This window comes from Megascapheus bottae, chromosome 10, assembly GCF_031878675.1.
Source record: "Megascapheus bottae isolate mThoBot1 chromosome 10, mThoBot2.hap1, whole genome shotgun sequence".
In the NCBI taxonomy this organism is placed as follows: Eukaryota; Metazoa; Chordata; class Mammalia; order Rodentia; family Geomyidae; genus Megascapheus; species Megascapheus bottae.
The window spans coordinates 31,954,875-31,980,728 of record NC_143518.1 but is presented as its reverse complement, the minus strand read 5'-3'; positions in this window follow the sequence as shown (position 1 = coordinate 31,980,728).

The following is a 25,854-nucleotide window of genomic DNA, read 5'->3' as shown; positions in this document are numbered from 1 at the left end:
CTTTTTAATGAGATGAAGACATGTGAATTGGCTGAGAATTCAATTATACGCATTTCTTCAAAATTTCTATTAAAATACATCTTCGTAGACAAATATTAACAATGCAGAAATGTATTAATGGTACTAATAGTAATTATTAACTATTCTAGTGATATATAGCCATATATATACATATGTGTATAAATGTATTTATACATGTGTATATATACACATATATGAAAACATATATAATTTTATATTGCTTTTAAGTAGTTGTATGAATAGGTTTTGACTCAATAATCAATTTATAAGTACAATGCATATCAATAAATGTCACTCTACTATGTGCCTAAATAGAGCTTTGCATATACATTCACTTTTTGAAATTAATATGATCATTAAGTTTCTTTTTTTCTTGTATTTTATTGTCAGGGTAATGTATATAGTGGCTACAGTTGCATTCACCAGGTACTAGATGCATTACTTCTCAAACCTTGATAAACTTCTCATGTTTTTGTCCCCCTTTCCCTTCCCCAACCCCCTTCCAATCATCTTGTTTACACCCTTCCCTTCCCTATTTCAAATAAACAAATATACAATATACTAGATAATAAAGTCAGATACAGTAACTACATGAGTTTAACCATAAAGGGAAAAAAAGAGAAAAGAACTTCACATAATACATTAAGATCAACAATCACAAAGATACGACCACCTTTTGTTTCCATATCTTAGAATTCAGTTCAACTGAGTCCCATCTTGTTAATTATTTTGGGCAATAATTATTTTTATTATCAAGCACACATTTATGGGTGAAAGAAAACTCATAAGAAATTCTGGGTTGTACTATTTAAATCAGAGACATTGTGGAAAATTCAAACTTTTGTTTTTTTGGTCGGTCATGGGACTTGAACTCTGGGCCTGGGCATCGTCCCTTATCTCTTCAGCTCAAAACTACCACTCTACCACTTGAGCCAAAGTACCACTTCCAGTTTTCTGGTGACTAGTTGGAGATAAGAGTCTCACTGACTTTTTAGTGACTGAGCTGGCTTTGAACCTTGATTCTCAGATCTCAGCTTCCTGAGTAGCTAGGATTATATGAGCTACCGTGCCCAACTCCCAAACTTTTCTAATGACCCTAGAAACTTTTCCTCAGAGAAAAAAAAACTGTGGCATATATGAAACACATAAAAACAGTTGGATGTTAAAGCCTAGAGCATTTAAGGATGGTCTATACCTAAGGGCAAAGGCCCAGTTCAACAAAATCTAATTGAAGGAGTTTCTCTTCTTCAATGAAGCTCACAGATGCTGAGCCCTGTTTAAACTGTGTTGATAACCCAAAAATTATAACAAAAGAGAAAGGAAACGTGATGGGAAGTACGGATAGTCTCAAGGCCAGCCAAGACACACAACTAGGAAGAGTGCAGTGGGTGTATTGTGGTATTCACAGGTCTGATGGAGTGGAAGGAGGAGGGACTGTCACATGTTGAGGTGTGAATGCATATATGTGTCTTCTCCTATGGGCACTATTGGGGAAAACAATGCATTCTTTTTGTAAACACTTGGGACAAACAACCTCTTCTTTATGAATAGGGAAAACAGGTCAGTTGTCTTATTGCCTGGCTTCATCTTCAAGGACAGATTACCAGAAAGAATCCATTGTTGTTTAAGCCCAGTGCTCCTAAGGATCCAGATGGCTTTGCCTTGTGCAGGGAAGGGATGCAGAGTCAACTTGCGCTCACTCCTCTCCTCATTGCAGAGATCCAGCAGCCCATTCCTGAAGCTGCAGGAAGGCATCGGAGCTCCGTTCTGAGCTGAAGTTCTTAGAATCAGAAAAGGTCATAGTGTGAGGCCCCATAGGTATAAGCAATGGTTACCTGTGCCTTCTCAGTCTAAGATGGGATGTGCTATCCAGCCAGTTCACAGATCTGTGAGGATTAGAGTCCACAGTTTCTGTTATTGTGTTTGTTTTTGTATTCCTTCCTTCTTGTTGCTTCTCAAGGTGAGTCACATGCCCAAGGCTTGGTTATTTTGAGTGATTTGACTATGTTTGTGCAGATGCACAAAAATAAAGCCAAGGCACAGGGTACACAAAGATGTATGAATGCCATTCTGAGTGCTGCTTCTGTATGTTTGAGTTTCACCAGGCTAAGAAACAGTAATCAGAGTCCATAGAGATGAAGGACTCCCTGAGAGTTCTTGTCCACTTATGGATGAAGAAGCCAGTACCCTAGAATTATAGTGACATGCCCTCAGTCCCAGATTGTGACTTCAAATGTACAGCCCATGTCTGATTCTTAAACTAATGCACTTACTCGTCCATCTCTGTCCTTCAAGGGGTGAGGCCATGTGTGGAGAGTGGAACAGCAGCTCTCCCCTGCTGATGTGAACATGCCAGAGGTTTCTGTGCCCACTTCTTCCAACCTAGCTTCTGCCAGCCGCTCTGTCAGCCATAAGTGGCAGTGGAGCTGCAGAGTGCTAGGGCAGAGGCGCTTCTGAGGGAGTCTTGGAATAAATCAACTAGGCATAATCAGACTTTGTAGGCAAGATATTCCAAGAATTCTTTAAATAAGGTGGAATAGTGCATTTGCTAAGATGGCCCCAATTTATCCTTTATATAAAGCCTCCAAATGGCTATCTGTAGAGCTGTAGAGTCCTATCAGGGATAGGCTTTTCCCTCCGCTTCTCTTTTGTTCCCAGTGTCTTTGGGATCAGACCAAACCAGCCACAGCAAAGGCACAGCTGATCTCAATATCATCATCTAATAAATCTGGATTAGTCCAAAAATAAGTAAATAAATAAAGCCTCTAACTGAGATGGGGGTTTCCCAGATAGAGAGTTTCCTACAGCTTGTAAGAGGTCACAGATGCAAGCTAAGCACTGAGTCTCGTGCCTCTTACTCAAAAGGCTAAGTTATGAGAATCCCAGTTCCATGCTAGGTCAGACAGATAAATTCAAGAGACTCTTATCTTTATTTAACAACCAAAAGCCAGAAGTAGAGCTGTGGCTCAAGTGGTAGAATGCCAGCTTTGAGTGAAAAAGCGAAGTGAGAGCACAATGCCTTGAGTTCAAGCCCCAGTAGTGACACAAGAGAGAGATTTGGAGGGGAGGGGAGGAGGGGAGAGAGAAAGAGAGAGAGAGAGAACTCCTAAAATACAATAGTATTTTTAGCCTAAATGTGGCCATGAAGGCCCTCTTTTGTCCAGACATATGACTATTTTTCATCCAGTAATGCTCAGATCTCTTTGGACTACTTCATCACATTTCCTGTCTTGCCACAAAAGGGTGCAGGGCCCACATTTGTTGCTAGGATGCAGAGGTCAAAGAAGATTGCCATGAACAGGCAGGAGATGAGAGTGAGAGAACACGTAAATGAGTGAGCGAGTGAGCCAGAGGGGGGGAGAGAGAGAGAGAGAGAGAGAGAGAGAGAGAGAGAGAGAGAGAGAGAGAGAGAGAGAGAGAGAGAGAGAGAGAGAGAGGAGGGCCTGGGCCTGGAAACCACTCAGCATCTTGCCCTTGTTACTAATAATCCTCCCCAAATCACCAAATGGTTTCTAGGCATTAAAGTTATCGTTTGCCATAAACCCCTTGTCTGTTTTCTGGAGAGTTTAATATATTGCAGGAAGTTTCACCCATAAAAGGTGATGGCTGCGCTCCTGTGAGTGAGCCGGGCGTCAGTAACTTATGACCTTCATAAATGTGAGTGGGTCTCGCGAGCGAGTCCATCAGTCTTTGGAGTAATTCTGCTTCGTAGTAAAATATTTTACTGTGTGCACTCCTGTCAGCATTTGCCTCAGTGGTGTGGACATTTCCTATGCTGACTGCCTCTCGCGCTCTACTCTTGCTCTATTTTCGATTATCTCACTTCCAGACTCCAGTCTGAGACCCCAATAATAATCTTTGCTTTTTTGAGGGCTGAAGTCTAGCTCAATCAGTGGGCTCTCTGGACTTGGAAAGCCGTGGGATCGATGTGGTATTATTTATCGCTATGACGGTCCAGGTGCTTTTGCGCGAACAGAACTGGAGGGTGTCCGCCAAGCAAGCTATCACTTTTCCCAGGGAGTTCTTCATTATCAAATACACTGTGTGTGTGTGTGTGTGTGTGTGTGTGTGTGTGTATGTAGGTGCTCTGCCAGCTATGGCATCTTCTAGAAATCTGATTGTTTTTTGTCCCCCTGATGTAACAAAGCAGTTCATATTCTGCTTTATAGTCCCTGACTTATATAGGCTTTATTGGCTACATGGTCTTAACATTGATGTGGAAAAGGACCAAACAATTTCCAGGCATTGTGGAACAATAGGGAGAATGGCTGCTTGTCAGCAAGTTCAAGTCTCAGCTCTACCACTTGCTACCTAAGGGATACTGAGCAAATCTCTCACCTTTTTGATGTCTCAGTTTCTAAAAGCCTGTGATGTCTATACCATCTCCAGCTCCATGTTGCTGTAAACTGCAAGTAATTACTTTCTAAACAGCAAAAGCTAACTAAATAAAACCACCTCTGTAATATATACACAGGTCTAAATCACATATTGTTCCCCATAAATATACAGCTATTATTTGTCAATTAAAAATAAAAAAAGAATAATCAGCACAACCTCACAAATGTGCAGATAATGTTTTATGGTAAGTCTTAGTGGAGGGATAAAGACAGAAAGAAAATGAAACCATGTGACACATAGGACAGTTAATAAAAAGGATTCAAGAAAATAAGCATTTGGGTATAATAAACAGACGATGTGGATTTCCTCTCAGGTGTATCATTATAATCATCATCTCCATTCTCACCATCATTATTGTTCTGACCTGGGAGCTGCATGTTGGTATGTGGCCATATTCATGGTAGTTCAACTTGGTGAGGGTGAGGAGACAGTTTCTCTGTCCAATAAAATGTTACTCCTAGAAACAGCCTGAGGCCTGGCCTCTGAGCAATTCACTTCATTTTCATTTCAACAAGTATGTGTTGAAGGTCTGTTGTGTGACAGGCCTGGTTATGGTTTTGCTTTGCTTTGTTTTGTTTTTTGATCTACAGTGAAAATGTTTTAACTTGTCATAGAATTGATATGAATCAGGTAATCCCGTCTCCCCTCCCCTCACTGTCTCCTCTCCCCTCACTGTCTCCCAGTTTTTCCCTCCCATCCATATCCACAAGATGTTCATTTTCCACATTGTCTAGTAACTCCCACTGTTGTATTTGTTCACCCTTTATTCCACCTTTTATTTGCCCCTGCCTTACATTCCCAAATACAAACAAAATTAACCAAGTCAAAATGAAAAGAAAACAAAAAACAGCAACAATGGCAACTGAGAAAAATATCTCTTGTTTCTTTTTCTTGGAGTTCATGTCATAAAATATTACTTTATCAGCAAAACATGTTCATTGTTTACCATAGCCAAAATATGGAATCAACCCAAATGCCCCTCAGTAGATGAATGGATTAAGAAAATATGGTATGCATACACAATGGAATTCTACTCATCCATCAGAAAGAATGATTTTGTACCATTCATAAGGAAATGGAAAGGCTTGGAAAATATTAAGCAAAGTAAGCCTGAGCCAAAGAAGCATAGGTTTCATGGTTTCCCTCATTGTGGTAATTAGAATGTGCTATAAATATACAAGTAAACACAATGAATAATTAAAAATCTATATACGCGCGCACACACACCCACACACCCACAGACACACAGACACACACACACACACACACACACACACACACACACACACACTGAGACATAGTAAATTATATAGGACTCTATATATTCATTGAGACCAAAGGATATGCATAGGATTGGGTGAAAAAGGCCTGCTAGCTTTGGCTAACATTTTTGAGATCCATCAGAGAACAAGACAAAAATCTCGGCCCTTGAAGAGCATTAAGCCTTGAGGAGGAAACTGTCTTCTGAGCATCTACACAGGATAGGAAGTTACTCAATCTCAGAGTGCAGCCTGGAAAATCCAAGGATGGTCCTGCTGGGTCTCCTGCTTTCTAGCAGACCTCCAGAGGAGCCTTTAAAGACTGAGAGTGAGCCCGGCATGGTAGATCACTCCTGTAATCCTAGCTACTTAGGAGGCTAAGATCTGAGCATCATGGTTCAAAAGCCAGCCCGGCACTAAAGACTGTGAAATGCTTATCTCCAATTAATCTCTAGAAAATGGGAAGTGATGCTGTGGCTCCAGGGGTAGAGCAGTAGCCTTGAGATGAAGAGCTCAGGGACAGCGCCCAGGCCCAGAGTTCGAGCCCCATGACTTGAGAGTGCTGGAGTGCTGGTGGCTCAGGCTTGTAAACCTATTAGGAGGCTTGCTTCCACTTCTGGCTTTTTGCAGATTAACTATAAATAAGAGTCTCTTGGACTTTTCTCAAATCTCAGCCTTCTGAGTAGCTAGGAGTACAGTCTTATAGCTAAGAGGGGTTGGTGGCATGAACCACCAATACACAGCTTACATGAGCCTTTCTTTTAATATTCTATATCCTCAAAATCTGCACAATTGAATTTTTTATAGGAAACTCTTCTGGCTGATTTTCATGTGACTTTTTCCAGGGTTCCAGAAATTGAGCAGAGCAGATAAAAACACAAAAAGCAAAAAGTGAACAACTAGAGTTTTCTTGTGCAGCTGCAGATACTTTCACAGGAGGAAAGTAAGAGAAGGAAGGGAAATAAGACCAGGAACAAACATGGCAGGGATGATGAGCCATTTCTTGGGGCTGAATTGTAGGATTCATTGTTGGATCTTCTATCACCCCAGTTGCAGGAAAACTGTAATGTCTCTGAAGACTTTAAAAATCTAACTGAAAAAAAGATACTAAATCAGATCACTATTCTGTGTAAACAATTCAATAGATCCAATGTAAAAGAACATATTTTGACAAACTTTTACATTGGTTCTTAGGGATAGATTCATTTGTTATTCCTGTGTTGATATGTAAGACAAGCAGGTCCCTCCCTCCCCTTGTTCTTTCCTGCCCAGGTCCCACTTGGTCTGTCCTGCCTCTCTTGGTAATTTAAGACACCCGAGGTGATAGAGGAGAAAAAAATATATGACCCTGGCTCCAAGGGTGATCTATAGGGAGCCCTGGCTGCACACCTTAATTATTGCTAACGGAGTAACATTTTAATAGCTTTAGGTTGAAATTGATGAGCTCTCCTGTCCCTAGGAAACCATGCAAAGACACTACATGACATCTTGTAGGGAAAAAAAAAGACTGCAGTGGTGTTAATATCCCTGGCTCTGTGTGGACGGTCAGTTTTCACAAAGTGGATTGTCTTTGCTCAGCAACTTTTCTGAGGATCTTAAAAGTCCATTAAAGCCCATATGTTCATGGAATGCATTTCCACCTTTCTATAAATCAGATGTAGATGTAGAAATTCCCCTTTTCTGAAGGATAAACAGGAGAAGGGCATGGTCAAGGGCTATCCCTGACACTTATAGCAAGGGAAAGGTTGGCAGCTAAACATACAATTCTAGAATCCTTGAGGAGAATGATTTCTTTGTTCATTTTTGTAATGGCATTAGTTGGAAGTGGTGGATTTGAAGTGACAAGTTAAAAGACAAGGACACTCTCACAGAAGTTTGAAAAGAGGACTTGGAGGACTTCAGGTGAGGCTCAAATGGTACAGCACTTGTCCCATGTATGAGAGGTTCCAGGTTCAATCCTCAGTACTGAGGGAAAAGTTAAAAAAAAAAAAACAGGAGCTTATCTTCCATCTTCCTAGGTAGATTGAAGTCAATGACATTAACTGTCTTGGCTCAGAAGATGCTTGGGCACACAGTAAGTCTGGTTCATCATGAGCCTTGGAGAATTTCGATTCTGAGGACTACATACGGGAAATTACAATTACTCTAGCCAGATACCCTATTCACCCTGTCACATACAGCCTCCCCGAGCAGCCATGACTGATGTCTGATCTTGGTTATTTCCATACCATAGCCATCACATAGCCTGGCAAGGAGGCCTGGGTGAGTTTTCAGGCTTTCTTGGAACTACTTCCAAGCCTTTATCACAGGCCATCCAAGGCCAGTTATCCTCCAGGAAGCGAGAAAATTGACAGGGCTGCTACAATTCCTCTCTGTTTGGAGAAGACATGTTAATCTTTCTACTGCATTGAGATGCCTCATGAACAGTTTCTCAGGGGAATGTCTTTAGACCTGGGGAATGGCATAGAGTGGGATTCAGTCTCTTTTTATAGACCACTGACAACAATGTCTACCTCTGTCCCTTTCCTCTCAGACTCTCCTCTATCTTCCCTGGAACTTAGATCTTCTCCTTAGGTGGGATAAAACGCAATCAGCAAAACATCTTTCAACACAACACACATGATAAAATTTTGAACCCCAGTCCCTCAGATTCTTACTTTTTATTACCCAAGAGTCAGGTTTCAAGGAATAAAAATTCACTCATCTGCTGGGAGCAGTGGCTCACACCTGTAATCCTAGCTACTCAGGAGGCTGAGATCCGAGTATCAAGGTTCAAAGCTAGCCTGGGCTCTAAAGACAGCAAGGCTCTTATCTCCAATTAACCACTAGAAAACTGGAAGTGGCGCTATGGCTCCAAGAGATAGGGCACTAACTTTGAGCTGAAGGGCTCAGGGACATAGGCCAGGCCCAGAGTTCAAGCCTCATGACCAAAAACAACAACAACAAAATCCACCCATAAGAACTGTCAAGGAGTCGAAGGAAGATGGCGCCAAGACAATAGGGACACTGCCTAGCTCTCTCTTACAAAAAGAGAGAACCAGGGAGTCCCATGAGCCAATTATTTTAAGAAATCCACAACAACAAACTCAAAAAGCAACGGAGAAGGTATCAAACCGGAAAAGAAATCCAGATAAAGCTCACATTCAACTTTCTCAAAGAATTCGGAACCCGTGAGGACCCCCCCCACCCCTCGCCACCGGCCCTGAGCCAGGAAAAGTGGCGGTGGAGGGCACCGAGCCGGGCAGCCCCAACCTGCAGAAACCAGCATTGGACCGGGCCAGCGAGATGCAGAAGCAGAGGAACCCAGACGCGGAACCAGAACAGCAAGCAGTGGAACCCAGACGCGGAACACAGGTGGCGGAGGAGACCCAAGGAGAGTGAAAGACTCCCCAACACCGTGGAACACCCGCAGACAGAATGCAGAGGCGTGAGTAGCACAGGGTGTCCCCAAATACATCGGGAAAGCAGAGCGGGTGCCAAGCAATAGAACTTAACTCAGCCCCCTCCACCCCGTCCGAGAAAGACTGGCAGGAGCAGGGGGCAAGGAATTTAGAATCCTGTCCCTTCCCTCAACAGCCCCCTCCCTCAGGCCATTGACTGGAGATTGACAGGCGGGCTACCTAACACCCAGCACCCCACCAAGGGAGGCGGGGCTGTCCCACCCCCCCCCTCCCCCCCCACCCCCCGTCCAACGGGCTCAACCCCCAGCCCTCTGACAGGAGACTGACAGGGGGGCGGACACTAAGACTCAGCACCCCACCAGGGGAGGCGGAGCTGTCCCAGCTCCCACCCACCCACCAGGTTCCTCTCCCAGGCCACTGGATCTGGAGAGTGGAGGGCGTTGGGACCCTGCCTTACAACAGTGGGCGGGGTGTGCGGGAAAATAGGAGCCAGCATCTGTACCCCCTCAATTCTTGAGTGGGGCATCCTCCAGCTGGGAATCCTGAGCAAGACAGCACCGAGGGGCCCCCCACAGTCACAGACTCTGACAAAGCAGTGGAAACACAGCAGGGATCTGAAGGGCCAACCAGCAGCCAAGCTCCCCTTCTGAGAATCAGAAAGGCGTGGCTCCGCCCTTGGAGCCCACATCCTCAGCTAGGCACCACCCCTGGGAACAGAGCGGTCTCCTGCTGGTCCTGCTGAGAGCCCCTGGAAACTCTCAAACCCCAGACCTTTGGCTGGGGGCCGCCCTTGGAAGCAGCACAAGAAAACGTCTGCCCAGCGCCCTCAGACTGAAGCTCGCAGATCCATCCCATGGTCCACTGTGAGGCCACTGGTTGGGCTGAGAGCTAGCCATGCAGCAACACATAAGTTCTATTCTAATACTTTCCAAACTTTGTACTCAAATACGCTACCTACTTACCAACTTAGGTCAGTTATCCTTACGCTATACCTTTTCTTCATTACTATAATAATCTTACACTCCTACGTTAATCCTCTTGTACCTCTCCTGACCTCTCTCATTCTATTTTTCTATCTCTGGTCCTCTGTTTGTCTTTCAAACCTTATAATGCATGGATCTACACTTGATGGCTGTTGCGCAATACTGTATATCTAGGTGTTCAATTATACTCTAGACTCAGAGGGACTTAAAGACAATAGAGATTGGATTGAGAGGCTTATTGTTTTGGGTATAAATCGCTTATCAGTGGTTTTATTAGACTGGTCTGTAACTGCACAAAAAGAAAGAGTGATAACACCAATCAAAAATTGTGAACATCTACTGTCTGCCAGCTACAGAGGTCTAGGTTGGTTATATCTGAAAAACTATAATCGTGTTTAGTATTAATCTTGCCCCCATTTTCAAATGGGCAGAACAAGAAACTCAAGAAAAATGTCAAATCAAGAAACAACATCCCCGACCCAATATAAACAGACAATGGAACAGTCACTGGCAAACCTAGAGGAGAGTCTTCCAAGTGCTATACAAATGCAATTGATAAACATCATTAATGAAAAATGTGAAAATATAAAGAAAGAGATAAGGGAGGAAGCCATAGCTAAACAAGAGGAAACCATAAACAAGGTGACAAGTGAAAAAGAAGAAGCCCTAAAAGAGGCCATAATAAAGGTTTTTCAAAGAAAAATGGATGAATTCATAGAATCCACAAATAAAAAGGTGACCGAACTACAGCAAATCTCCAAAGAAAATAAAGCTACTGAGCTAACCACTCAAATGGAAATCAATGAGCTAAAGAAATCCATACATGATCTAAAAGAAGAGATGCAAGGCATCAAAAATGAACAATTAGAAGCAAGGGAGATGAAAAATAAAGTAGATAGCTTTGATAGCAGGTTAGACAATGAGAGGAGAGAATTTCCAGGGCTGAATATAATTTAGTTATGAGGTCAATGGTATTGGAAATATACTTCAGGGAATCATCTCAGAAAATTTCCCAATATCCAAAAAGGCAGGCCCATCCAGATACAAGAAGCTTTTAGAACCCCAAACAGACCTGACCAGAAAAGAACATCCCACCGCCACATCATAATCCGAACTGGATCAATAGAAACCAAAGAAAGGATCCTAACGGCAGCCAGGGAAAAGGGATCGATAACCTATAAAAGCAGACCAATAAGAATAACCCCAGATTTCTCAGCAGAGACCATGCAAGCAAGAAGTGACTGGAAGCATATATGTCATGCCCTTAAGTCAAATAACTACCAACCAAGAATCCTGTACCCAGCTAAGCTCTCATGCATAACTGAGGGAACAATAAAAACATTCCATTCCAGGGAAAAGCTGCAACAATATGTAGCAACAAAACCAACACTACAGAGAATTCTCAAAGATGTTCTATACATAGAAAACCAAAATAAATGCAATATAGGGAAAGAAATGGCACCTAAACAGCATACCATCTAAGGACCACAAGAACTGTCAAGACACAGGCCCTAATAAAAGCTTTTAAAAATGATAGGAACTAATAAATATCTCTCAATCTAACTCTCAATATCAATGGACTTAACTCTCCAATTAAACACCACAGACTGTCTAGTTGGATTAAAAGCAAGATCCATCGTTCTGCTGTCTTCAAGAGACACATCTTACCCAAAAAAAACAAACATCTTTTGAAAGTGAGAGGTTGGAATAAACTCTATCAAGCTAATGGCCCCCATAAACAGGCTGGAGTTGCCATCCTTATATCAGATAAAATAGACTTCAAACTAAAATTAGTAAGAAAAGACAAAGAAGGTTACTACATACTACTAAAGGGATCTTTCCTCCAGGAAGACATAACGATCCTAAATATTTACACACCCAATCACGGAGCTCCAAACTTCATCAAGCAAACTTTACTTTCACTGAAACCATACATAGATTGAAACACAGTGATTGTTGGTGACTTTAACACAACACTCTCACCTATGGACAGATCAACAAAGCAAAAACTCAACAGAGAAACCTCAGAACTGAACAACTATATAGACCAACTAGATCTAACAGACATCTGCAGAATATTCCACCCAGCATCAACACAATATATGTTTTTCTCAGGAGCACATGGAACATTTTCCAAAATAGACCACATCTTAGCCCATAAAACAAACCTGGACAGATTCAGAAACACTGAAATTATTCCCTGCACTCTCTCAGACCACAAGGCATCAAATTGGAACTGAACACACATCTCCACCAACGAAAACCCTCTAACTCATGGAGACTGAACAACACATTATTGAATCACCAATGGGTCATCGAAGAGATCAGAACAGAAATCCAACAGTTTGTGAAATTTAACAATAAGGAGCACACAAAATACCAACTCCTTTGGGACACAGAAAAGGCAGTACTCAGAGGAAAATTTATAGCGCTGAGTGCCTACAACAACAAGTTGGAAAAATCACAAACCAACAAGTTAATGTCTCACCTTAAGCTCCTGGAAAAAGAGCAACAAACCAACCCTAATCCCAGTAGAAGAAAGCAAATTATTAAAATCAAAGCAGAATTAAATGATTTGGAATCCAAAAAAAACTATAGAAAGAATCAACAAAACAAGGAGTTGGTGCTTTGAAAGAATTAACAAAATTGACAAACCCTTAGCAAATCTTACCAAAAAAAGAAGAGAGCGTATCGAAATAAACAAAATCACAGACGAAAATGGTAATATCACGACAGAAATTACCAAGATCCAGAATATCATGAGGGAATACTTCTCAAACCTTTACACCAACAAATTTGAGAATTTAGATGAAATGAATGAATTCCTAGCCAATATTAACATACCCACACTGAACCAAGAAGAGCTAACCCAACTCAACAGGCCTATTTCAAGCTCTGAAATAGAAATGGCAATTAGAGAACTTCCACCTAAAAAGAGCCCAGGGCCAGATGGATTCACAGCTGAATTCTATAAGGTCTTCAAAGCAGAGCTCACACCAATACTCCTCAAGCTCTTCAACGAAACTGAAAATGAAGGCTCTTTACCAAACACATTCTATGAAGCCAGTATAACCCTCATCCCCAAACCAGACAGAGATTCATCAAAGAAAGAGAACTATAGACCCATTTCTTTGATGAACATTGATGCAAAACTTCTCAACAAAATACTGGCCAACCGTCTACAACAACTCATCAATAAAAATTATACACTATGATCAAACTGGATTCATCACAGGGAGGCAAAGCTGGTTCAACATACACAAATCAATTAATATAATTCAGCACATCAACAGGAGCAAGGACAAAAATCACATGATTGTCTCAATAGATGCGGAAAAGGCATTTGACAAGATCCAACACCCCTTTATGTTAAAAGCTCTGGAGAAACTAGGAATCCATGAACATTCCTCAATACAATAAAGGCTGTGTATGACAAACCCACTGCCAGTATTACACTTAATGGTGAAAATCTAAAGCCATTCCCTCTAAAATCAGGAACAAGACAAGGATGCCCACTCTCTCCACTCCTCTTTAACATAGTATTAGAATTCCTAGCCAGAGCAATAAGACAAGAAGCAAGCATAAAGGCTATCCAAGTAGGGAAAGAGGAAGTAAAACTATCCCTCTTTGCAGATGACATGATTCTGTATTTAAAGAATCCTATAGACTCTACTCCCAAGGTCCTTGAGCTGATTCAAAACTTTGGAAGGGTAGCAGGCTATAAAATTAACCCTCAAAAAGCCTTCCTCTACGCCAACAGTGAGAGGAACGAGGCAATAATCAGGAAAGAAACTCCTTTCACAATAGCCTCCAAGAAAATAAAGTACCTAGGAATTAGCTTAACTAAGAATGTAAAGGACCTTTTTGACGAAAACTTTAAAACCCTAAAAAAGGAAATTAAAGCAGAACTAAGGAAATGGAAAAACCTCCCATGTTCCTGGATTGGAAGAATCAACATTGTGAAAATGACAATCTTGCCAAGGGCTATCTACAAATTCAACGCAATACCCATCAATATCCCAATGGCATTCTTTAAAGAAATAGTAGAGGCAATTCAAAATTTCATATGAAATAATAAAAGACCCAGTATAGCAAAAACACTTATTTATTTTTATTTTATTTTATTTTTGCCAGTCCTGGGCTTGGGCTCAGGGCTTAAGCACTGTCCTTGGACTTTTTCAAGGCTAGAGCTCTTCCGCTTGAGCCTCAGCACCACTTCCAGCTTTTCTCTATGTATGTGGTACTGAGGAATCGAACCTGGGTCTTCATGCATCCTAGGCAAGCAGTTTAACCATTAGGCCAAACTCCCAGCCCCAGCAAAAACACTTCTTAGCATAAAGAACAGCATAGGAGGAATTTCAATTCCAAACTTTAGACTGTATTACTGGGCTATAATTATCAAAACAGCTTGGTACTGGCACAAGAACAGGCCTGAAGACCAATGGAATAGAACTGAGTACCCAGATGTTAAACCACAGACCTATGGCCACCTAATCTTTGACAAGGGAGCCAAAAAAATAGAATGGAAGAAAGACAGCCTCTTCAACAAGTGGTGCTGGCAGAACTGGTTAAGCACCTGCAGAAAACTAAAGTTGGATCCTTCTTTGTCACCCTGTACTAGAATTAACTCCAAATGGATCAAAGAACTCGAGGTAAAAGCTGACACACTGAAAACTTTCCAAGAATAAATAGGAGATACACTAGGCCTCCTTGGCACAGGTTGAAACTTTCTTAATAAGGACCAAGAATCACAACAAATCAGAGAAAGTCTGGATAAGTGGGACTGCATTAAACTGCAGAGCTTTTGTATGGCAAAGGACATAGCTAGTAAATTAATTAGGAAGCCTACAGAGTGGGAGAAGATCTTCACCAACCAAACAACGGACAAAGGCCTCATATCTAAAATATATCAACAGCTCAAAAAATTGAATCACTCCAAAACTAATCCCCAAAGTAACAACCATCCCATTAAAAAATGGGCCAAAGACTTAAAGAGAGTGTTCTCTGAAGAAGAAACAAAAATGGCCTATAGACACATGAAGAAATGCTAAACATCTCTGGTCATAAAAGAAATGCAAATCAAAACAACTCTAAGATTCCACCTCACTCCAGTTAGAATGGTCAGGATCAGGAAAACAAGTAATAACAGATGCTGGAGGGGATGTGGCCAGGAGGGATCACTACTACACTGTTGGTGGGAGTGCAAACTCGTTCAACCACTATGGAAAGCAGTGTGGCAGTACCTCAAAAGGTTAAACATAGAACTCCCCTATGACCCAGCAATTCCACTACTTGGCATTTACCCAACCATCCAGAAACAAGGGCATACTAAATCCACTAGCACAACAATGTTCATTGCAGCACTATTCACCATAGCAAAGATATGGAACCAACCTAGATGTCCCTCAGTTGATGAGTGGATCAACAAGATGTGGTATTTATACACAATGGAATTCTATGCTGCTGTCAGAAAGAATGACATTGCCTCATTTGTTAGGAAATGGAAAGACTTAGAAAAGATCATATTAAGTGAAGTAAGCCAGACTCAAAGGAACTTAGGCTCAATGGTATCCTTCATTTGTCATAATCAGTAGAAACCTTGGGCTCTACTAGCAGAGATCTGCAATAGAGCAAAATTTTGATACATAAGGCCATATAGTATAAAGCTAATTGAAAGGAACACCAGGATATTGAAACAAAAGCCATATAACGAATGATTGTTGTCCTTAATGTAGTATGTTGTCTCTCATCTCCTTTGCTGTCCCTTGGGTATCTCATATTGTTACAGTATCTCACTTTGTTATCTGATATATTGGATTTATTTGTATTTGGTTACTTGAAATTTGATAGGGAAGGGGGGAAAACCAAGACGGGGGGGGGGGTTGGGGCGGAGGGTAATGGGGACCAAGACATGTGAAAGGGTATCAATGTATGTGAATTAATGCACCTTCTATCTGACAAATATCATGTAATCCTTTTTTTTGCCAGTCCTGGGCTTGAGCTCAGGGCCTGAGCACTGTCCTTGGACTTTCTCAAGGCTAGAGCTCTACCACTTGAGCCTCAGCACCACTTCTGGCTTTTTTCTATGTATGTGGTACCGAGGAATCGAACCCGGGTCTTCATGCATGCTAGGCAAGCACTTTAACCACTAGGCCAAAGTCCCGGCCCCTCATGTAATCCTTTTATTGATTACAATAAAAAATATTTTAAAAAAAGAACTGTCAAAGAAGTGCTCCTCAAGTGTAGTTCCTTCATTACCTGAAATCATGTCAGAACACCAACTTCTGGAGTCCTTCTCCACACATCTCGGGTGTGCAGAGCTGGGACCAGAAAACATTGCCTTCATACTTCTGGTTTTCTAATGGTTAATTGAAGATAAGAGTCTCATGGACTTTCATGCCCAGGCTGGCTTTGAACCTCTGTCCTCAGATCTCAGCCTTCTGAGTAGCTAGGATCACAGGCATGAGCCACAGGTGTGTGGCTTCCATGTGCTTTTGATGTAGGAGTTTGAGAAGCATCACCACAATCTTATGAAATAAATATACAAAAATAATCCACCAATCTTTCTCCTCTACCCCCAAAGGTGATTAAATGCACAAAAGTCAAAATTTGTTGTCTGTTTTAGTGGGTTCTTATCTCCATGCATTTGTACTTCCTAGGGAGTGGATAAAGACAGTTCATGTCTGTTGACGGTAGGGGTCAGGAGTAGAGGATAGAGGTGATGGAAAAATATACTTCAAACTATTGTCTCACAATGTAATCTGTTCCCATTACTAAAGAAAGAACAGGACAAATCCAGAAAGAATAGAAACAAGGAGTCTAGCTTTCTCAAAATTAGCCACACAGTAAGATAGAAAACTGGGAACGATCTTCTTAAGTCAGCAGGAGAGAAAGAGGAGAAAGTAACGAGCCATTAAAACATGCTGGGTCTTTAAGCAGATATTATTTTTCCATATAGCTGTGTAGTCATAAACATAACTCAGTAATAAATAGCTTCCTGGTGAATTATATTGAGCTAAGGCTTATTTAGGGAGCCTCAATACACCTGAGTCAAATTCATATCATATCTCATTACATGTCACATTCCATAGGTATAAATAACCATGGATAAATACTGAAGGTACTGTGTGACAGTTGCTGAAAGAGGTACTAGAAAGAGGTCCTAGAATTAGTTTCAAGAAGCGAGATAGGGAACAGAGGAATGCCATGTCAAAGAGATCAAAGAGGTGCTGGTAACTCTATAAGGTGAAAGAGTAAATACTCTCTTTTACCAACGAAGTAAAGAGAGTAAAGCTGAGAGGAAGAAGACCAAGGCCAAGCGACCATGACAGTGCAGGACTGTGAATTTTAGGTAGGGTTAGGGCTTGCAGCTCTTGGCCAAGACTAGATATAAACAATCTCAGACACTCGATTGCATTTATTTCAGATGGTAACTCCATATCTAAGATTTCTTCAGACCCTCCAGAGAGAAAAAATCTATTGGTGAAAGTTTGTTTAAATCAAACTCTGGCCAAAGAAATATGTTAGTATTAAAATTGAAACCACAGTGGTTAAAGAATCAAAGTATTGGGTGATATTGTCCAAAAAGAATTATGCTCATTACCTGACTAATGATACACTAACCCCTCTGTATATTACAGGAAGAAGAAGCAGAAGAAGAAGCAGAAGCAGAAGAAGAAGCAGAAGAAGAAGCAGAAGCAGAAGCAGAAGCAGAAGCAGAAGAAGAAGAAGAAGAAGAAGAAGAAGAAGAAGAAGAAGAAGAAGAAGAAGAAGAGGAGGGAGGAGGAGGGAGAGGAGGTGGAGAAGGAGGGGGAGGAGGAGGAGAGAAGAATGTGTCACTCCAGGTAAAAGCTTCTTATTTGTCCAATAAATGGGCATAGTTTGGGGGGGGGGAAACGTAATTTTAATTGAAATTGTAGATTTTCTTGTAGCCTGGGTTCTAGAGAAAACAAAGCCTAAGGCAAAAGCCCCAGGGCTGCTACTTTATTGAAGACTACTTCCTGAAGCAGAAGTGCAGGAAATGGGTTGGAAGCAGCAAAGGTGGAAAAGCAAATGGAGGAAAGGTTCCAAGCTATCTGGGTCTGGGTATCCACTGTAACTAGCAGCTGGACAGCACAGGACCATCTTCTGTGGTAAATCGTGACCAGCCTCTTGAGTCAGTCCATCCAGGATCAGGAAGAGAATTTGTTGGAAAGCCTTGGACTCACATTAGTAAAAGGCTTATCTCATAAGTTTGTTAGCTGCCTGTTCTTCCTGGTGACCTACAGTCTAGTAATAACAGGGAGGTCCCTGAGAGGGGGTGATAGGGAGCAATAGAGACCAGAAAGGACAAGAAGTAGTAGACATAGAAGTCAAGTCAATGAAGCTTACCAAAATGAGTCACTGTCTTAGCTAAGTAGCCTAGAGCTCAGTGAGGCAGAGAAGGTCTAAGGGAGCCATAAAGTCAACTGTTACAATCCTTTAGTTAAGATATAGTTTCACATATGTTCAGATGACAGAATTATGGTGTCTAATAGCCTGGATATTTCTTGAAAACAGGAAATTTCATCCAAGAATTCTTAGCAGCAAAGAACAGATGGATTCAGCCTATATCTGTCTAAAAAGGTTAGAGAAAGAAGTTTCCTTTACCTGTTCAGGATTTATGTCTGGGAAGTCAGGAAGGGAACATTGAGAAAAATAACTTGTTATGTTGCCCAGGATGTCCTGGTCATTAACAGTGATAGCTAGGCACCACAGATGTCTTACTATCTGATGGCATTTGAATTAATATCGCTGTGTATCAACAGAGACACAGAAAAAAGCAAATACTATGCCCAGAGGCACACACAGTTAAGTGGTTGATCCAAGATCCAAATCCACGGGGTCTGATTGTGAAGCATTGTCTTAAACCATCCATTCGCTTCTGACCTTTGGTTAGAAAATAAACACCAATGACTTCTTTCTTCCCCTACCCCCCAAAAAAAATTCATGTCTGTTGGTTAGAAACCCTGAAGTGCTTATAAAACATAATTAAGAATCCATGTATTTCCCCAATTTCCTTTGGAAATCAATGCAATTGCTAGAATGAGGGATTACAAGGAAATGGCATCGTGGCTTAAATATGGTGGCAGTAGCAAAGCAAGGTTCCACATCAAACACATATCAAATGACAGGGCAATGCACGTAGGTGACTGGAAGGCATCCCACGGGGGGATTCAGAAAGTATTGCCTTCTTCAAGACAGGACAGCCATTACTAGACCCTAAACTCCTAGCCACATGAGACCCCTAGGCTTAGGTGCATGGTGAGCAGAGTGATAGTTTGGGGAGTTAGGAGTTGAAAGGGTCTAATCAAAGTGCAGAGCGACCTCTCTGGGATTCAAGGGGTAAAAATCTTCAATTTCTGCTGAAAGCTTTCTACAGCAAGTTTTTATTACTTTTAATATATTTTTTCCCGAGCTCCACAGATGTCCTTTCTCATAAATTCAAAAGTATCTGCATGTCCCAAGGTGAGCTGGTATCTTCCTTTTATTGCCGGCAGTTTGCAGGCAATGCATCTAACACTGAAAAAAGAATAGTGTTCACTGTTGAAAGCATAACCCGTTTGTCCTGCTTCTTCTAATCTTCCAATTCCCTTTACTTGCTTCACCTTTATGCTTATGGTTAGTGTATGTGGGAATTCTGGGGACACTCGTGGATCTCTGGACTTTCTGTTCAAATGGAAGAGAATGCACCTTTCTCTACAGATTGCTTCATAGACACGCAGCAGCTAACAGTGAAAGAGCCTCTTGAGAACTTACTTTAGCTGTTTGCCAAGTAACCTATTTTGCATGCTTCCTGGGAAACACACAATACACCCCATCTTTGCATGAGGAAACAGGAGAGGTGCTGGTTCTGTGGAAATATCCCCAAGGAAATTTATGACTGTGATTCAACATTTAAGGCTCTACACAGAACTGCTGCTTTAAAACCCCGACACAAATTTTCCTCTTGTCGTGTCTGTGTCCATTCTCATCCCCATTCTGAGCAACAGTGGCATTGATCCAGGGGTCCTCCCACCACTACCTCCTTTCTGGAACTCACTGTGCAGCATTCTGATACAGAATCAGTTCCATGACCTTGAGAAGATTTGTGTGATTTGGGGTAAAATGTCCCAGCCACTCTTCTTTGAACACATACCATGTGATTTGCAGGAGTCACTAGTTCTCTATTCAGCCTTCACTTCTGAATTCTTCTTTCTAAGGAACTCTTTGTATCATTGGAGCCAGAAATAAGCTCAGGTAAAAGGCAATTTTTCTATGCCTTTCTCTCTATGCACTCAGCAGTGACCCGTTCACTAAAACATGACCCATAAGATGGATGGGAGAGCTGATTAGCAGAATTTCGGTGGCATCATAATAAAGATAGCCTACTTTCCTCCTTACTTGAGTCTGAAGGCTGAAACTTCAGCCCGTCAATTGAACCATGATGCTGCCTTGGGGAAGAATGTTTACCTAAGGGAGGCAAAGAAGAAAAAATAAAATAAAAGGATGATGAAGATAAAGATAAGAAAGATAGCTAAAGATAATAAAATAAGGAAGATAATATCAGGCCTCAACAGTCTAACTCATACATATATTTTCCAACAGTTTAAAAAATTCTAATTTTCTTTAGCCAAGGTTCTTGTTCCAATCCATGTAGGCTTCCTAACCTTAATGAGTAAGTTACTTATTCACACCAGTGACGCTCTCCTAATAGTTAAGTGTCTACTGCTCTGTGGCTTTTAGGTGGCAGGTAACAAAGCCAACTAATGCCATCTTGCACAGAAAAGGAGAATTGATTATGAAGATGTATTTGTTTTTCCTTTTATCCCAGCCCTACTATTTCAATATCTTTCTATAGTTTTACTATTTAGATTCATAGGTGGTATTTTAAGCAATTATCTGTCTCAAACTTATTTTACTTATCATGTTGTCCCCCATATATCTCTATATCTATCTCTCTTCTCTCTCTCTCTCCATATATATATATATATATACATATATATATGTGTGTGTGTGTGTGTGTGTGTATACTGGTAACAACATATGCGTGTGTTGTTAAACATGGCAGGATTTTCTTTCTTTCGAGAGTGTGGTTATGGTTGTCACTGAGACTGGGTCTCTCTAAGTAGCCTAGGCTGACTCTGAACTTGCAGTCCTCTCACTTCACTCTCTTGAGTGTTATTATAACAGGAGCACACCACTACACCTGATCACCTGATTCTGAGTGTTGAGAACCACTTTTTTAATATTAAAGAATTTATTAACATTGATTTTTACATCACACTTCAAATGGCGTGTTTAACGAACAAGTATTCAAGAAGGGAATCTATATACAATCACTGGTATTTAGATTTTAGAACATAATCAAAATTAGGCTGAGGGTTTGTATTGGTACAGATCAATCTAGGTAACAAAACATTATGTCTAGAGAGTCATAGGTTTTTATGTCTATGTAGTTGTGTTTATATTTCCAGTACCATGTCCATAGCATTGGGTTTGCAACTTTTGAGTCTTCACTCTTGAACTGTCTGGATCTAATATCCACATATTAAGGATACCATGCGCCTTTTGTTCCTTAGGTCTTGACTTGTCTCACCCAACATGATTCGCTCTAGATTCATCCACTTCCCTGCAAATGCCATTATTTTATCTTGTCTGTTGGCTATGTAGAATTCCATTGTGTATATATACCACATTTTCTGTATCCATTCATCTGCAGTAGGGCATCTGGATCGTTTCCATCGCCTGGCTATTGTGAATAGTGCGGAGATGAACATAGCTGAGCAGGTGTCCTTATCATATCCTGGGTTATGATGTTCAGGGTAGATGCCCAGAAGTGGTATGGAGGGATCATAGGGGAGGTCAATTTTCAGTTCTTTAAGAAACCTCCACACTGCTTTCCAGACTGGCTGAACTAGCTTACAATCCCACCAGCAGTGCAGTAGGGTTCCTTTTTCTCCACAACACCGCCAGCATCTGTCATTGTCTGAGTTCAAAATCTTGGCCATTCTTGTTGGGGTAAGGTGGTATCTTAGGGTTGTTTTTATTTGCATTTCCTTTATGACCATGGATGATGAACATTTTCTCATATGCTTTTCTGCCATTTTAATCTCTTCTTTTGGTAAGTCTTTCTTTAGTTCCCTTGCCCATTTAGTGAATGGTTTGTTGGATTTGTGGGGAACTAGTTTCTTGAGTTCCCTGTAGATACTGGATATTAAGCATTTGTCAGATGTATTTTGGTAAATATCTTTTCCCAGTTGGCTGACTGTCTCTCTGCTTTTGTGGATATGTTTTTATCTGTGCAGAAACTTTTTATTTTTAGGTAGTCCCATTTATTGAGTCTCTCTGCAATCTGTTGTGACCCTGGGATTCTGTTCAGGAATCTGTTCCCTGTGCCTATGAGTTCCAGTGTGTCTCCTACTCTATCACATAGCAGTTTCACAGTTTCCGGTCTGACATTGTGGTCTTTGATCCACTTTGAGTTAGTTAATGCTTGTGCATGGTGAAAGACTAGGGTCAATTTTTAGTTTTCTGCATTTGGCTGCCCGGTTTTGCCAGCACCAATAATTGAATCGACTGTGTTTGTTCCACTGTATATCTTTGGCTCCTTTGTCAAATACAAGTTGAGTATAGGTATGTGGTTCTATTTCTGGATCTTCTATTCTGTCCCATTGATCTTCTGGTCTATTTTTTGTGTCATTACCATGCTGTTTTTGTTATTATGGCTCTATAGTAGAGTTTGAAGTCTGGTATTGTAATACCACCAGCATTGCTCTTTTTGGCCTAGAATTGTTTTGGCTATTCTTGGTCTTTTCTTGTTCCATATGAACCTTTGGATTAGCAACTGTGAGAAACACTACAGTGATCTGGGTTCCTTTGATATAGACACAGAAATAAAACTGCTGTACCACAGAATGATTTTATTTCTTAACATTTTTTCATTCTTATTTTTCAATTTTTTTTTTTTGCCAGCCCTGGGCTTGGGCTCAGGGCCTGAGCACTGTCCTTGGACTTTCTCAAGGCTAGCACTCTACCACTTGAGCCTCAGCACCACTTCCGGCTTTTTTTTTTTTTTTGCTATGTATGTGGTACCAAGGAATTGAACCCAGGTCTTTGTGCATGCTAGGCAAGCACTCTACCACTAGGCCAAACTCCTGGCCCTTATTTTACAAAGTTTTAATTGTTTTCTATACTGTCTTCACCACCTTACATTCCTTCAACAACATACAGTAGATCTCTTTTCTTCACATTCTTACCCACTACCGTTTACTTATTTTTTAATTAGTAGACACACTAACAGCTATTTGTGGTTCTGATCACATCTCTCTTGTGATGAGTGATGTTTGGCACTTTCTTATCACTGTTGGCCAAAGTGTTTGTTCTTTGGAGAAATATCCATTTGGTTTCTTTGCTCAGTTTTTAATCAAATTTATTTTTTGATATTGGGCTCTATATTTTATGGATATTAATCCTTTTGTTATCTAGTTTTTGCATTTTTTCCATTCTATGCTTTGCCTTTTCATTTTGTTCTATTCTTTCTGTTTGTTTGCCTTCCACATGAGCTTTTGGTTTCATATAATCCCACTTATCCATTTTTGCTTTTGTCACCTGTAACCTTTGATGTTTACTTCTATGTTCAGAAACTTGCATTTAAGTTAGGAAACCTGCATTTAAGTCTTTGTGTGATATATTTGGTATGGTGTAAGGTAAGTTCTTGACTTCATTGTTATCTAGATTTCTCAGTGCTATTTAATTGAAGAGATCCTCCCTTTGCATTGTATATTCTTTGCACCCTATTAATAATTAACTGACGCTGTGAGAATGTAATTCTCTGTGGGTTGCAGTATAGGTCTGATGTAGTGTCTGACCACTATTCCTTTAGAGTATTAGTTGAAATCATGAAATGTGATGCCTCCAGATTTTTTTTCTTGCTCAGATTTGCTTTGATTATTTGGGGTCTGCTGCTGTTCCACATACATTTTAGGATTTTTTCACCTATGTCTGTAAAAAAATGTAATTGACCTTTTGAAAGAATTAAACCTTTCTATTAGAGATCAGTTTTTCAGCCATTAGCACTTTGAATAAGTATTCTGCTTTTTTGTCTTTGTCTCCTTTTTCTGTAAATCATATAAGAAAAATCTTGGTTTGGTTGTTCTATAGGTACTCTTCACATGGATGTATTTCCTTTTAGTTCCTATGACTGGGAAATCTCAAATTACCTGTTTCTGGGACCACTGATCCTTTCTTCTGATTGACAAAACCTTTGGTTGAAGTTCTCTGTTCACATTTTCAGTTCAGTCATTTTGTTCTTCATCTTCAGAATTTGTGCATTTTTATGGTTTCAATCTTTTTATTGAATTTTCATTTTTGATCATGTATTTGGGTTTTTTTGATAGTTTACTGAAATTCATTAAAATTATTGCTTTGCATTTATTTCTTTAAGGAAGGACAGTTTATAGATCTCCATATCTTTAGGATTTGATACTGTGGCTTTGTGAACATTGTTGTGCTAGTGGATTTAGTATGTCCTTGTTTCTGGGCGATTGGGTAAATGCCAAGTAGTGGAATTGCTGAGTCATAGGGGAGCTCTATGTTTAGACTTTTGAGGAACTGCCATACTGCTTTCTATAGTTTAACAATTTTTTTTTGCCAGTCCTGGGCTTGAGCTCAGGGCCTGAGCACTGTCCTTGGACTTTCTCAAGGCTAGAGCTCTATCACTTGAGCCTTAGCACCACTTCTGGCTTTTTTCTATGTATGTGGTGCCAAGGAATCGAACCCGGGTCTTCGTGCATACTAGGTAAGCACTCTACCACTAGGCCAAACTCCCGGCCCTTTTTAACCTCTTTAATAATGAATTTTGCATTGCATTCATATTATTTAAGTGACCACAAATCCACTTTTAATGACACAAATGAGTAAATGCATGTGAATATATTTCATTATGTGTGGAAGTTTATTTGTAAACTGAATTATAGTTATTCAATTTAATTCAACTCACTAAAGATCATATATTAAGCAATTTGTGGCCTAAGTATACAAGTTCCTAGGCTGCGGAAAAATTGAGAAATCGGTAAGTTTGTTTTCAATGTCTTTCCTTTCCACTGGCTCCTGCTATAAGCTTTTCATCATGAGCCCGAAGTTCCAGTGGCTTTTTTCCAGGTCTCCCTCATGCCCTGCTCCTGCTCCGTGCAGACAGACTGCATCTGTCCTAAATCTTTTCCTGCACATCCCCATTTTTGGCTGTAACAAACTAATCTGAGTGCAAGAGTTCAGAACTGATAATGACTGAATGTCTTATTCATCCCCGAAGTCAATTTAACTTTGAACTTTTCTGACTTAAACTATAGAAATGAAAAATGGAAGAATGAAATGCCCTTGGCTGGCCACTAGGGGATACATTTGGGGGGGAAGGCAGCCACAACTGGCATTCTTCAAATCATAAGACCCAGGCAACTAATGATACAGAAGCTTGTCTTGACCATTTTGTGACTCCCTGGGATTTTTCTCACAGTTGAAATAAAAAGCTATTGGATCTCTTTTCTCTTAATGACAATTATAACTTCTAAGTCACACGTGTTTCCTCCTTCAAAGCTCTGTCTTTAAATTCACTGATTTAATAAACTAGAGGCTCTATTTGGTTTAAGAATCAAACATTTGCAACTCAGACATTGAGAGAAGGACTGGTTTCCATCAAGTTCTCTACCATAGTCCAAATGGCAGTGAGACATATTTTGACCAGTTCTCGTTTGACATTTCTGAGTAATCAACAAAGCAGACAAACCAAGGGAGGGT